This window comes from Arachis stenosperma, chromosome 3 (assembly GCF_014773155.1).
Source record: "Arachis stenosperma cultivar V10309 chromosome 3, arast.V10309.gnm1.PFL2, whole genome shotgun sequence".
NCBI lineage: Eukaryota > Viridiplantae > Streptophyta > Magnoliopsida > Fabales > Fabaceae > Arachis > Arachis stenosperma.
Window position 1 is genome coordinate 76,387,203 of NC_080379.1, and position 12,497 is coordinate 76,399,699.

Here is a 12,497-nt window from a genome sequence, read left to right on the forward strand (position 1 = left end):
GTTCCTCAGTAGGGAACTCAGTAGAGGCTAGTGCACGTCCATTGAGGCCTTCCTCAGTGGCGTTCACTGCCTCTCCTTCCTCTCCAAATTCGGCCATGTTGATGGCCTTGCACTCTCCTTTTGGATTTTCTTCTGTATTGCTTGGAAGAGTACTTGGAGGGAGTTCAGTAATTTTCTTGCTCAGCTGTCCCACTTGTGCCTCCAAATTCCTAATGGAGGACCTTGTTTCAGTCATGAAACTTTGAGTGGTTTTGATTAGATCAGAGACCATGGTTGCTAAGTCAAAGGGGTTCTGCTTAGAATTCTCTGTCTGTTGCTGAGAAGATGATGGAAATGGCTTGCTATTGCTAAACCTGTTTTTTCCACCATTATTGTTGTTGAAACCTTGTTGAGGTCTCTCTTGATTCTTCCATGAGAAATTTGGGTGATTTCTCCAAGAAGAATTATAGGTGTTTCCATAGGGTTCTCCTAGGTAATTCACCTCTTCCATTGAAGGGTTCTCAGGATCATAAGCTTCTTCTTCAGATGAAGCATCCTTAGTACTGCTTGGTGCATTTTGCATTCCAGACAGACTTTGAGAAATCAAATTGACTTGTTGAGTCAATATCTTGTTCTGAGCCAAAATGGCATTCAGAGTATCAATCTCAAGAACTCCTTTCTTCTGATTGGTCCCATTGTTCACAGGATTCCTTTCAGAAGTGTACATGAATTGGTTATTTGCAACCATTTCAATTAGCTCTTGAGCTTCTGTAGGCGTCTTCTTCAAATGAAGAGATCCTCCAGCAGAGCTATCCAAAGACATCTTGGATAGTTCAGAGAGACCATCATAGAAAATACCTATGATGCTCCATTCAGAAAGCATGTCAGAAGGACATTTTCTGATCAATTGTTTGTATCTTTCCCAAGCTTCATAGAGGGATTCTCCATCCTTCTGTCTGAAGGTTTGGACTTCCACTCTAAGCTTACTCAATTTTTGAGGTGGAAAGAACTTTGCCAAAAAGGCATTGACTAGCTTTTCCCATGAGTCCAGGCTTTCTTTAGGTTGTGAGTCCAACCATGTCCTAGCTCTGTCTCTTACAGCAAAAGGGAATAGCATAAGTCTGTAGACCTCAGGGTCTACCCCATTAGTCTTGACAGTGTCACAGATTTGCAAGAATTCAGCTAAAAACTGATGAGGATCTTCCAATGGAAGTCCATGGAACTTGCAATTCTGTTGCATTAGAGAAACTAATTGAGGCTTAAGCTCAAAGTTGTTTGCTCCAATGGCAGGGATAGAGATGCTTCTCCCATAGAAGTCGGGAGTAGGTGCAGTAAAGTCACCCAGCACCTTCCTTGCATTGTTGGCATTGTTGTTGTTTTCGGCTGCCATGTCTTCTTCTTTGAAGAATTCGGTCAGGTCCTCAACAGAGAGTTGTGCCTTAGCTTCTCTTAGCTTTCGCTTCAAGGTCCTTTCAGGTTCAGGGTCAGCTTCAACAAGAATGCCTTTGTCTCTGCTCCTGCTCATATGAAAGAGAAGAAAACAAGAAAATGTGGAATCCTCTATGTCACAGTATAGAGATTCCTTGAGGTGTCAAAGGAAAAGAAAAATAGAAGACAGAGGTAGAAAATTCGAACTTATCAAAGAAGATGGAGTTCGAATTTTGCATTAAGGAATAGTGTTAGTCCGTAAATAGAAGGATGTGAGAAGAAGGGAAGTAATTTTCGAAAATTAAGTAAAAGATTTTGAAAACATTTTGAAAAACACTAATTGATTTTTGAAAATAAAAGTGGGAAAGAAATCAAGTGATTTTTGCAAAAGATTTTGAAATTAGAAATCAAAAAAGATTTGATTGAAAACTATTTTGAAAAAGATGAGGTTAAGAAGATATGATTGGTTTTAAAAAATATGTGATTGAAAAGATATGATTTGAAAACAATTTTAAAAAGATTTGATAAAAAAAAACTTAATGACTTGCCTAACAATAAAAGATATGATTCAAACATTAAACCTTTCTCAACAGAAAAGGCAACATACTTGAAATGTTCAATCAAATCATTAATTGTTAGCAAGTATCTTTGAAAAAGGAAAGAAATTGATTTTGAAAACATTTGATTGAAAAGATATGATTTGAAAAAGATTTGATTTTGAAAAACTTTGAAAACTTGAAAAAAAATTGATTTGAAAACAAAATCCTCCCCCTTGTGCCATCCTGGCGTTAAACGCCCAGAATGGTGTACATTCTGGCGTTTAACGCCCAAACTACTACCCTTTTGGGCGTTAAACGCCCAACCAGGTACCCTGGCTGGCGTTTAAACGCCAGTCTGTCCTTCTTCACTGGGCGTTTTGAACGCCCAGCTTTTTCTGTGTAATTCCTCTGCTGCATGTTCTGAATCTTCAATTCTCTGTATTATTGACTTGAAAAGACACAAATTAAAAATATTTTTAGATTTTTTTTATAATCAAAATGCAACTAAAATCAAATAACAATGCATGCAAGACACCAAACTTAGCAGTTTGTATACTACTGACACTAATGAGAATGCATATGAGACACACAAAACACTCAAGTCCAGAGAATTCAAAGATCAGAGTAAGAAATAATCAAGAATTACTTGAAGATCCTTAAGACACATGAATGAATGCATGCAATTGACACCAAACTTAAGATGAGACACTAGACTCAAACAAGAAACATAAAATATTTTTGGTTTTTTATGATTTTGTAGATTTTTTATGCTTTTTCGAAAATTATATGAAAAGAAAATAAAGGTATCAAAATTCTTAATGAGAATTCCAGGAATCATGCAATGTTAGTCTAAAGCTTTAGTCTAAAGGAATTAGACATGGCTAGCCAAGCTTCAGCAGGACATTGCATTCAAGAGCTAAATTGATGAAGATCAATCAGCTTTGGTGATGATAAGAACATCACCTTGAAACACTAGAATTCATTCTTAAGAACTCTGAAGAAAAATACCTAATCTAAGCAACAAGATGAACCGTCAGTTGTCCATCCACAAAATAATCCCCGGCAACGGCGCCAAAAACTTGGTGCGCGAAATTGTGATCACTACACAACTTTGCACAACTAACCAGCAAGTGCACTGGGTCGTCCAAGTAATAAACCTTACGCGAGTAAGGGTCGATCCCACGGAGATTGTCGGTATGAAGCAAGCTATGGTCACCTTGTAAATCTTAGTCAGGCAGACTCAAATGGGTATAGTGATATACGAATAAAGCATAAAGATAAAGATAGAGGTACTTATGTAATTCATTGGTAGGAACTTCAGATAAGCGTATGAAGATGCCTTCCCTTCCGTCTCTCTGCTTTCCTACTGTCTTCATCCAATCCTTCTTACTCCTTTCCATGGCAAGCTTATGTAGGGTTTCACCGTTGTCAGTGGCTACCTCCCATCCTCTCAGTGAAAATGTTCCTATGCTCTGTCACAGCATATGGCTAATCAGCTGTCGGTTCTCGGTCAGGCCGGAATAGAATCCATTGATTCTTTTGCGTCTGTCACTAACGCCCCGCCTGCTAGGAGTTTGAAGCACGTCACAGTCATTCAATCATTGAATCCTACTCAGAATACCACAGACAAGGTTAGACCTTCCGGATTCTCTTGAATGCCGCCATCAGTTCTTGCCTATACCACGAAGACTCTGATCTCACGGAATGGCTGGCTCGTTTGTCAGGCGAGCACTCGGTTGTCAGGCGATCAACCATGCATCGTGTATCAGGAATCCAAGAGATATTCACTAGAGCCTTGATTGCTTGTAGAACAGAAGTGGTTGTCAGTCACCTTGTTCATAAGTGAGAATGATGATGAGTGTCACGGATCATCACATTCATCAAGTTGAAGAACAAGTGATATCTTGGACAAAGAACAAGCGGAATTGAATAGAAGAACAATAGTAATTGCATTAATACTTGAGGTACAGCAGAGCTCCACACCTTAATCTATGGTGTGTAGAAACTCCACCGTTGAAAATACATAAGAACAAGGTCTAGGCATGGCCGAATGGCCAGCCTCCCAAAGTGATCAAAAGATCTAAAGAAAAAGGTTCCAAAGATCAGATGATGAAAATACAATAGTAAGAGGTCCTATTTATAAGAAACTAGTAGCCTAGGGTGTACAGAGATGAGTAAATGACATAAAAATCCACTTCCGGGCCCACTTGGTGTGTGCTTGGGCTGAGCAATGAAGCAATTTCGTGTAGAGACTCTTCTTGGAGTTAAACGCCAGCTTTTATGCCAGTTTGGGCGTTTAACTCCCATTTAAGTGCCCGTTCCGGCGTTTAACGCTGGGATTTCTGAGGGTGACTTTGAACGCCGGTTTGGGCCATCAAATCTTGGGCAAAGTATGGACTATCATATATTGCTGGAAAGCCCAGGATGTCTACTTTCCAACGCCGTTGAGAGCGCCCCAATTGGGCTTCTGTAGCTCTAGAAAATCCACTTCGAGTGCAGGGAGGTCAGAATCCAACAGCATCTGCAGTCCTTTTCAGTCTCTGGATCAGATTTTTGCTCAGGTCCCTCAATTTCAGCCAGAAAATACCTGAAATCACAGAAAAACACACAAACTCATAGTAAAGTCTAGAAAAGTGAATTTTAACTAAAAACTAATAAAAATATACTAAGAACTTAACTAAAACTACTAAAAACATACTAAAAACAATGCCAAAAAGGGTACAAATTATCCGCTCATCACATAATACAATGAATCATCACTGCTCTCTTGATAGTAACCTTAGAACGGTTGCTAGTGGGCAATATGGAACGCCCAATAAAGTCTAGCCAGCCTCTTGCAATTGGTTTGAGGTCTCCCCTCTTGAGTTGGTTAGGGACACCTTTTGAATTGGTTATCCACTTAGTTCCAGGGAGGCAAATGTCCTCTAGAACTTGATCCAACCCCTTATTTTCTCTCACCATTCTCTTATTAAAGGATTCAGGATCATCTTTGATGACATGTCATCATATACCTATTTTTCTATACTTTTTCATACAAGAAATTGATGATTTATGCTTAAATATTGAATGCTTTTATACTTAATTGGTATATTTCCTTGATCTTTTAATTTTATAAATCTTGTAGGAAATAAGAAGAAAAAGAAGCAAAGAAGCACAAAAAAAGGAGAAAAAAAGAGCTTTGGGACACACTTTGAAGTTGGAGCACACTTTGGAGCCTTAGGCCACGCTTTTAAAAGCGTGGCCCATGACCAAATTAAAGGAGAATAGGCAATCAGCACACACTGCCCTGCTCTTGCCAAGGGCAGGGCAGAATCGTGATGCAAAGTGAGGTTGGAAGCAAGAATTTTCGCTAAGGTAAAATCTGGGCGCTCACAGCATGACCATGCCTCCTTCAAAGGGCTATAACTTGAGCTACAGACGTCCAATTGATGTGCTTCCAGTTGCGTTGGAAAGCTGACATTCAGAGCTTTCCAACAATATATAGCAATCTATATTTGGCGTACAATTGAGACAGGAACGGAAGGCATCTTTAAGGGCCAAAAATAAGCGAAAATAAACCAATGTGCTTCCACTAAGGTTCGAAGCTGGAGCCTCACCCCAAAGCAAGTAGCGCTCATTTTTCTGCTCTGCCCTCTTGGAGAGCAGGACGATGTCGTGCTCTTCATGAAAAATCAAGAAAAATTGCTCCCCCAAATGCTTTCACCAAGGTTCGAACACAAGACCTCCAAGGAAGCCAAGCCTTATGCGTGAATTAGGTGCCAAGGAAACCAAGGAAAAGGAGCAGCGTGTGCCTCCACCAAGTTTCAAACTTGGAAGCTCACCTTTTGACAACATTGCCCTGCCCTCCGCAAGGGCAGGGCAGCAATTCTTGGTGCATGGCACAAAAATTGGCACGGCCAGCTTGCACAATTGTCACGCACCAAAGGAGTTTCGGCCAGCAACAAACGCGCACCATGGCAACTCTGCCCTGCCCACCACAAGGGCAGGGCAGCATCCTGATGCCCCTCCCAAAATTTGGCACGCTAGTTGGATCCTTACACAAGGCTTCCCTGCTCTGCCCTCCACAAGGGCAGGGCAGCCTTCTGGGAGCAACATGGGCCAAAATTCAACCAAAATTTCATTTAAATTCAATTCCTCTCCAAATTGAATCAAGGCCAACCAAACCCATTTCTCCTCAAATCCAAAGCAAGCAAAGCCCACATCATCACTCAAAGGCACATGGATCAATTAAATTAGGATTTTTATTTTTGTAATTTGTTTTAATTTCATTTTCATTTTTCATTTTGTAAAGCCTATATAAAGGCATCAATTCCATCTCACTAGGGGGGCTTGCTCCATTAGGGAGGAGTAGTAGTAGAGAGCGCACTTTTACATCTTAACTTGAATTGGAGAATTGAAGGAATTCTGTTTCAATTCTCACCTTGAATTCTCTCTTATTCTTTTACTGTATAATTCAAAATTCATTTGCTGTTTTAAATATTCTTCTTCTACAACTTTAGCTTTTCTATTTTGGATCTTGAATTGAGGTTGAAGAGCTCCATTGATTCAAATTCTGAGAATCATCTTCTACTCTTCCTCTCAATTGATCTAAGGATTTGGTTTTAATCTTCTCTGCTATTTTTAAACCTCATTTTCTTCTGCAATATATTTTCTGACTGAGCAAAGGAGAATTGAGATCTAGATTTGCTTCCTGAGTTCATTGCTCTTCTTGGATCCTCAAATTCTCTTTTAGATTTTACAATTGAGCTAAGTTTCTTTCTGTCTTGTTCTTCAAGCAATTTTTCATTTCTGTTTGAATCTGTTGCACTTACTTCATCTTTTACTTCTTTGCTTGATTGCACTTGACATTTTCTTGTTGAAGTTTTAATTCCCAGCACCCAATCCCCTTTACTTTTCATGCAATTTACATTTCTTGCAATTTAAGTTTCAGTTATTTTACTTTCTTGTTATTTAAGTTACTTGTAATTTTATTTTCTGCAACTTTAAATTTCTTGTCATTTACAATTCTGTTGGCTACATTTCATCCAATATCCCTTCAATGTTAGCTTGACTAAACTAATCACCCACTAAAGTTGCTCAATCCTTCAATCCCTGTGGGATCGACCTCACTCATGTGAGTTATTATTACTTGATGCGACCCGGTACACTTGCCGGTTGGATATGTGTGTTGGAAATTCGTTTTTCCGCAAAAACACCATCAAGTTTTTGGCGCCGTTGCCGGGGATTGATTAGATCAACAATGATTAAGCGGGTGAGAAGTCTAGATCAAGCATTTTTTTGTTTTTGTTCTCCGTTTTAAATTGATAGCAAGGTGTTTGAGTTATTGCCTCACTAAGAAATTCTTTCTCTGTGACATGAATTTCAAATTTCATTGATGTTTACAAAATACAAATGGAGTTCAACTCATCTTATGGTCAAACAAAATTTTATGGGATATCACCCACCATCACCAATCTCTAATGGTGGTGGGGAATATCACCAAGAAATCACAGATTCTGAGCACTCCAATCCATGGAGAAATGCTTCAGAAACACAAGATGAGAAAGAAAATCATATGGGATATTTTCCTCCGCCACAAAATGATGCAAGTCATTATTCTAATGGTGGCTGGGAGTATTACCAAGAAACTGCAAATTCTGAGCAGTCAAGTCACATGAGAGAGTGTCCGACCTCACGTCCCGGTTTCTCATTTGAAAATTCTTCATCACTTGATTATGCCTCAACACAAAGTTTCCTCCAAAATCCATACAAGTCATCCCATCAATAACACAACTCATTCCACACCCCTCAACACAGCTTCACCACAACATATCCACGTCACCAAAATTACTCTCAACCTTCATCTCTTGAACCACCAGATGAGGATTACCTTCAAGCCATTGAAATACATAGAAAACTCGTGGAAAGATACACACAACCCCAATTCTGGAAAGAAATCATCCTCAAGAAGATGAATGAGCCCTTAGAGCAAACAAGGAGGAACTTAGAACCATCAAACAGAGAGGATGAAGACCAATTTGTGGGTGAGGAAATGGAAAAGCAAGATGAGGAAGCCTCTGTGGCAAGTGAAATTTCAGTGAAAAAGGAAGATGTGGTGGAAGTATTTGGACATGAGCCAAGGATTCTACATTCACAAGAGCCACTTGAGGTGACAATGAAACACAAAGATTCCCTCCCAGAGGCATTAATGGAAGATCATGAAGAAGAAAGGGAGGAAGACATTCAAGAGAAGTCACACTCAACTGAAGTAGAGAAGTACATGAAGGAAAAGCTCATAGAACCACCAATGCAAGAGGCTCTTGATAAAGAAATCACTCCAACAATCACACAGCAACCAAAACTTGGATTCAAGGAAGTGAAGGAAATTAACAAAAGCACCAAGAAGAGGATTGTGACCAAGATATCAAGGACAACATTCAAGAAAAGGTCAACTGCAAACAATCCTCCCCCTGATCAAGCAAGCAAGCTCAACCAAGCCAATTTCAAAAGAAAGCTTGCTGAGAGGAAACCAAGAAAGGGGACAATAGCTGAAACTTCTCATCCCTTGAGGTCATTCCTCTTAACAAACTGGAAGAAGAGGAAGAAAGTGAAGAGCAACATGTCAAGCTAATGACACTAAAAGAGCACTTGTTGGGAGGTAACCCAACCGTAGGTATAATTTCTCTTCTCTACTTTGTTTTCGTTCTTTGCTTTGTTTAAATTCAATAAATTGGCATATGGTTGCATTCTAAGTTTGGTGTTGCTATGCAACACAATTTGCTTCAAATATCTACTGGATACTTGCATTGATTCCAAGTGAAAGTGTCACACTAAGTTTGGTGTGCCACTTATCTTTTATGCAATGTATTGTGCTCACCTTCTTAAGTTTGCAATCACAATGTCTCTGTCTCTTGTGCCTTGATTATTATCTTTAATTTTGCATGCTTAGAACACATGTACTACTAACTTTTCATTGTGTAAGACATTCATGATCCATCCTAGCCCCATAGCCATTGTTCTAATTGTTGCTTGAGGATGAGAAAGCATTCTGAGTTTGGTAAGGGAAAGAGGAAGAATAGAGGAAAAAGGACAACAATAATGAAGATGAACTACAAGGTTGTAGAGTTCCTTTTCTTCTAATTTGTTTCCAGCACTTGAATTGCATGATTGTCTTATTATCTTCTCTGTTTACATGTGTGTATGAATAAAGCATAGCTTGAATCTTGATTTGTAACATGTTGCTGTGGCATTATAACTACCAACTTGAGCTTTGTGAATTCAAAAGTAATAAAGCATCATGATCATAAACAAACAAGGAATTAAAGAAGATTTTGGCATGTGCATACAAGTATTGGAAAGCTAGTATGATTAATTGTTGCTCAATTGCATTGGATTTTATTTAATTGAAGTTTCTCATCTAGTACATTTTGTGAAATCTTTTGAAATCATGAAAACCTTGAAGAAGCAAATACAATTAAAGCAAGAAAAGAAAAAGGGAAAGAATGAGAAAGCTGAAGGCTCTGAGTACCAATGGCAATTTATTTGTTAAGTGCTTGTGGTGTTTATGTATCAAGCCAAATGCTTGAAAACAAAACACTTAGAAGTCAAGGCTAGGCTCAAGTGCAAAAGCACTCCCTCAAAGCTCAAGGCTCTGAGCATCAATGATTAGAGAGTTAAGAAAAGAAACAAATGAGCTTAGTGAAGTCCTCTAATTAAATGCTTGTGGTGCTTATGTATCAAGTGGTAATACTTGAAAACAAAGCATTTAGAAGTCGTAGCTTTGTTATTAACTCATGGGGCAAAGCACCTGATGAGCGGATAATTTATACGCTTTTTGGCATTGTTTTTAGGTAGTTTTTAGTAAGTTCAAGCTACTTTTAGGGATGTTTTCCTTAGTTTTTATGTTAAATTCACATTTCTGGACTTTACTATGAGTTTGTGTGTTTTTCTGTGATTTTAGGTAAATTCTGACTGAAATTGAGGGATTTGAGCAAAACTCTGAAAAAGGCTGACAAAAGGACTACTGATGCTGTTGGATTCTGACCTCCCTGCACTCGAAATGGATTTTCTGGAGCTACAGAACTCCAATTGGCGCGCTATCAACTGCGTTGGAAAGTAGACATCCAGGGCTTTCCAGCAATATATAATAGTCCATACTTTATTCGAAGAATGACGACGTAACTTGGCGTTGAACGCCAAGTATATGCTGCTGTCTGGAGTTAAACGCCAGAAAAACGTCATGATCCGGAGTTGAACGCCCAAAACACGTCATAACTCGGAGTTCAACTCCAAGAGAAGCCTCTGCTCGTGGATAGATCAAGCTCAGCCCAAGCATATACCAAGTGGGCCCCGGAAGTGGATTTATGCATCAATTACTTACTCATGTAAACCCTAGTAGCTAGTCTAGTATATATAGGACCTCTTACTATTGTATTAGACATCTTTGGTCTCAGTTTTGTTTTATTCTTCATCCTAAGAGGCTATTGATCACGTTTTGGGGGGGGGGGGGGGGCTGGCCATTCGGCCATGCCTGGACCCTTTGCTTATGTATTTTCAACGGTGGAGTTTCTGCACACCATAGATTAAGGGTGTGGAGCTCTGCTGTACCTCAAGTATTAATGAAGTTCTATTTTCTTTTATTCAAATCTCTCTTATTCTTATTCCAAGATATTCATTCGCACCCAAGAACATGATGAATGTGATGAGTTAGATAACCCTCATTATCATTCTCACTTATGAACGCGCGTGATTGACAACCACTTCCGTTCTACATGCAACAGAGCTTGAATGCGTATCTCTTAGATTCCCCAATAGAATCTTCGTGGTATAAGCTAGATAGATGGCGGCATTTATGAGGATCCGGAAAGTCCAACCTTGTCTGTGGTGTTCCGAGTAGGATCCTCGGAATCCGGAAAGTCTAACCTTGTCTGTGGTATTCCGAGTAGGATTCCGGTAATGAATGACTGTGACGTGCTTCAAACTTGCAAGTGCTGGGCGTTAGTGACAGATGCAAAAGAATCAAGGGATTCTATTCCAGTAGGAGCGGGAACCAACCAGTGATTAGCCGTACTGTGACAGAGTGCGTGAGCATTAGTTTTCACTGCGAGGATGGGATGTAGCCATCAACTATGGGTGATGCCTCCAGACTGATTAGCTGTGCGAGTGACAGCCGCATAGGATATTTTCCCGAGAGGATTGAAAGTAGCCACCGCTGATGGTGAACCCCTATACAAAGCTTGCCATGGAAAGGAGTAAGAAGGATTGAGTAGAAGCAGTAGGAGAGCAGGCGTCCTTGAGCTCTACAGCATCTCCATCCGCTTATCTGAAATTCCCACCAATGAATCTGCATAAGTATTCTATCCCTTTTATTATGTATTTTCTTTTTATTTTATAATTTATTCCAATAATCACAATTACCCTTTAATCTCCCTAACTGAGATTTACAAGGTGACCATAGCTTGCTTCATACCAACAATCTCTGTGGGATCGACCCTTACTCACGTAAGGTTTATTACTTGGACGACCCAGTACACTTGCTGGTTAGTTGAACGGAGTTGTGAATTCAGCTGCTGCCCCTTAGAAGCCTTCATCTCAAAATAATTAGAACAGTGATCACAATTTCGTCCACCAAGTTTTTGGCGCCGTTGCCGGGGATTGTTCGAGTATGGACAACTGACGGTTCATCTTGTTGCTCAGATTAGGTAATTTTCTTTTCAAAATCTTTTTCAAAAATTTTTCTTTTATTTTTCGTTTTTCATAACATTATTTCCGAAAAAAAAATTAATAAAAATACAAAAAAAAAATTAGAAAATCATAAAAACCAAAAATATTTTGTGTTTCTTGTTTGAGTCTTGTGTTAATTTTTAAGTTTGGTGTCAATTGCATGCTTTTAAAATTTTTCTTGCATTTTTCGAAAATCTCATACATTCATAGTGTTCTTCATGATCTTCAAGTTGTTCTTGATAAGTCCTCTTGTTTGATCTTGATGATTTCTTGTTTTGTGTCTTGTGTTGTTTTTCATGTGCATTTTTGCATTCATGTTTTCCATGCATTAAAAATTTATAAGTTTGGTGTCTTGCATGTTTTCTTTGCATCAAAAATTTTTCAAAAAAATGTTCTTGATGTTCATCATGATCTTCATAGTGTTCTTGGTGTTCATCTTGACATTCATAGTGTTCTTGCATGCATCTTGTGTCTTGATCCAAAATTTTCATGTTTTGGATCATTTTTGTGTTTTTCTTTAAAAATTTAAAAATCAAAAAATATCTTTTCCTTATTTCCCTCCAAATTTTCGAAATTTTGGGTTGACTTGGTCAAAAATTTTCAAAATTAGTTGTTTCTTACAAGTCAAGTCAAAATTTCAAATTTTAAAAATCTTATCTTTTCAAAATCTTTTTCAAAGATTATATCTTTTTCATTTTTTTTATAATTTTCTAAAATTTCAAAAATCTTTTTCAAAATATTTTCAAAATCTTTTTCTTATCTTTACATCTAATTTTCGAAAATTCACTAACAATTAATGTGATTGGTTCAAAAATTTGAAGTTTGTTACTTTCTTGTTAAGAAAGGTTC

At 38.5% G+C, this 12,497-nt stretch overlaps 1 non-coding gene across 1 annotated transcript; it reads left to right on the forward strand.

The window, feature by feature from the left end:
- The first annotated feature begins 856 nt into the window (after window positions 1–856).
- On the forward strand, window positions 857–964 carry LOC130972639 (small nucleolar RNA R71). Its single transcript, XR_009083801.1, has one exon. It is a non-coding gene; the product is annotated as a small nucleolar RNA R71 (small nucleolar RNA).
- Window positions 965–12,497: the final 11,533 nt, after the last annotated feature.